This window comes from Salvia miltiorrhiza, chromosome 6, assembly GCF_028751815.1.
Source record: "Salvia miltiorrhiza cultivar Shanhuang (shh) chromosome 6, IMPLAD_Smil_shh, whole genome shotgun sequence".
Classification (NCBI taxonomy): domain Eukaryota; kingdom Viridiplantae; phylum Streptophyta; class Magnoliopsida; order Lamiales; family Lamiaceae; genus Salvia; species Salvia miltiorrhiza.
This window is the reverse complement of record NC_080392.1, coordinates 22,254,120-22,257,334: the sequence shown is the minus strand read 5'-3', so window position 1 is coordinate 22,257,334 and position 3,215 is coordinate 22,254,120. Positions and strand designations below refer to the sequence as shown.

General features: G+C 39.3%; 1 long non-coding RNA gene across 1 annotated transcript; it reads right to left on the bottom strand.

Moving 5' to 3' along the window:
- Positions 1 to 979: 979 nt before the first annotated feature.
- LOC130987516 (uncharacterized) lies at positions 980 to 2,310 on the bottom strand. Its single transcript, XR_009089784.1, has 2 exons — positions 1,955 to 2,310; positions 980 to 1,351 (listed from the first exon to the last, which is right to left on the bottom strand). It is a non-coding gene; the product is annotated as an uncharacterized LOC130987516 (long non-coding RNA).
- Positions 2,311 to 3,215: the final 905 nt, after the last annotated feature.

Below are 3,215 nucleotides of genomic sequence, written 5' to 3'. Positions count from 1 at the left end.
ATTCTTTGAAGAAAACATCTAGGTTCTTGATGTAGTCATGAAACTTTTCTTCATATTGTTCTTGCAAGTACATTGGAGCCTAATGCTTGCAGAATTTATCGCCATGTTTGTCCGTCTAAAAAGGAAGACTAATGACATTCAAATAGAAATAGCGTAAGGCTAGATCTAACCAAGTTTCTTTGTGCTATAAGCATCATAGGTATTCTAAGAGCATTCTATGTTCGTCAAGGTTCTATTCCTCATCATTCTAAAAGTTCCCTAGACAAAGTCTAGTTCATATGATTCGAAATCCTGTCATAGCATTTGCTAGTGCACCTCTAGCTATGAGGTAAAGCATACTCTTATAAGCTCATAGTTTTATTTACTATTGAGTCAACCTACTCATAATTGTCAAGTAAAAAGGTCTTAAATAACCTATGTCGACAAATAATGTCACTTATGCCATCTGAAGTATTTCTCAACATGCATGAAGTATAAATCATAACATATCTTTAATCATAACGATTCATAGAATCAAAACATAAACGACAAATATTTTCTCTTTCAACATGCTTATGTGAGCTCAAAGAGACTCATCATAATATACTTTTTTCTGAAAATAGATCATGTGGGCTCGGAGAGTCCCATCATGATTACATACTTTGCTTCTTGTAAGGACTCGTTGGTCCAGAAATCACACTTTTCCTTCTTTGCATAAACAATATCTCCTTGCATATGTGGAATCATTCAAGCATTTCACAAGATAATATTTTGCGCGCACTTTCTTGAAACAAAATCATTTATTTAAAAAAAATTAAAACGTACCTTTGTTGATCAGGTAGTGAGACGGTGAGCTGAGGGTTGCAGCAATGCTTAGGAATCTAGAGGTACAAATTCTAGACTCGAAGTAATTAAACTAACGGTAGTCAGAGACACGAAAGAAAACTTGTGCTCTGATACCACTTGTAACGACCCGACTTCCCCAGGCAAGAAAAAGTAGGAAAAATAATGGAAAGTCTTAATCAACCAAAATAAACTTGACAATCTACCCATTAAATTGGGTATTCATATTCCAAGGAGATAAAATGAAAGGAGGTAAATTGAAAGGCCTTAACAGTTGCCAATCAAATGACAATATTCCAACTCAGGATCACATAAGCTTAGTTTCGTGACTCTGATCATAATCAAAGATAGCTTTATTAATAGAAATATAGGATAAGAGTTTAAGTCCAATAATATAATATTGTACCACATAATAGAAATTCTAAGTTTAGAGAATTAACAGACGAAGTGACAAGTTAGTCGTTAGCGGAAGCAAAAGACATTGTGGTACCCAGCCTCAGCTCAGCCCCGTCTGCACCAGCCGATCAACCTGAAAATATTTGAAAATAATTTGGGCTGAGTACTAATGTACTCAGTGGGCACGAGTTTTTGAAATATTTTAAGAAATAATCGAAGCAGTTTATCCAATATCACAATCATAACTCAGAAGGTTTAAAAACGGAAATCCACTTCTAAGCATGACAAAACTTTTCTCCATTAAGTGGCGCGCCATGTACGTTCGATTGTTACTCACTTTCTCCCCACATTCACTGATCCCGGGACACGCCCAGTCAGATCCAAAATTCTGTTATTGATCTCGGGACGCACCCGGTCAGAATCAATAGTCTTAACTGTGCTCCGGATAACCTCCTGTCAAGCACCGTGCTCCGGATAACCTCCTGTCAAGCACCCACCCTTATAACGTTCTAATCTGTTAGTGCACGATGGCGATCAACCCATCGAGCCACTAACCTTGTGTACACAATCCTCATTTAGCGTGTTAGGCCAAATGAGAATCTCGATCGATGCTTAAGTGAGCCTTAAACAATTACAGAACGCACATAAAAACATTTATATTGGATAAACAGATAATTTTCATGAAATATCAGAGCTTATATAACTCAAGATACATTGTATGTAAAATAAAACCCACCTGAATAGGCAAAGCCTGTAGTTTAACCGTAAACCCGTCACGGGAAAGCAGTGCTAATTCTCCTGGTCCTCAAGGCCTACAAGAAATCTATTCTTAATAGGTCTCTCGAATCTAATCTTAAGTCATGGTGAAAGTGCTTAACATCCTATGATTCACTTAGCCGGGTTTTCAAAATTTAATAAATAAATATTTGAAAACTAAAATTCTTGAGTTAAGGACACCAACAATATCCTTACTCGATTTACTATAATAATTTGATTTATAAATATAAACCAATTAAAACAATCGTTATTCTATTTGCAAAATGTTTAATGCAAATTTCTTTCATGCTTTAAATCATATAATAAGTAATCACTTAAAATATGCACATATTAATAATATAATATTATGCAATTATACCGTGAGATTATTAATTAATCAAACCCAAGTATAAGGTCTAATTAATAAATTAATTGGATTTATGTAAATAAATATATAACTTAAATAAACCCAATATCTTAAAATAAAGGTCAAGCCCAATAATTAAATAAAAATTAGAGCCCAAAAAATTTAATAAAACAAGAAGCCCACTCTCTTTAAAATCTAGCAGCCCATCTCTAGGCCCAAAAATAATTAGGGCAAAGCCCAACTTACTCTTCTTCTTTAAACAAACACTCTCACACACACCCATACATAACACACACGCACACACTTAGCTGCGTAGCAGCCCCCCCCTCTTCTCTCTCTCTCTCTCTCTCTCTCGGACGATCTGTCCGCCGCCGCTGCCGTTCAACGGCGCCGTCGCCGCCGGCGAGCGGCGCGGCTCTCCCTTCTTCGGCATCTCTCCTCTCCCTGACCCCTGGTCCTCTCTCACTCTCTCGCCTCTGTCTGTGTATCCGCCGTAAACAGGACGCACGCCGCCGTCAAAGCGGTGCGCCGCCGCTGCCTCCGTCGTCTTCGCGGCAGATCCGCTGCCGCGTCAAGACCACGACCACCACCCTTCCTCCCTTCCCTCGTTCTCACCTTCTCTCTAATTCTCACTGACTCACACACACACACACGCACGCAGACACGGCGTAAGCCGCGCCGTCGCGCCGTCCTCTTCTCGCCGGTGGACAGACGGCCAGGAGCCGCCGCCTCCGTCATCCGTCGAATTCAAGGGTAAGCCCTAATTCCCTTCTCCTTTTCTTTTTTTTTTTTTCCTTTTTCTAAATTAAAAATCTGAAAACTCATCTCCTCCCCCCCTCTTTGGCAGATCGGAAGCCACCGCGGCTCCGTCGCC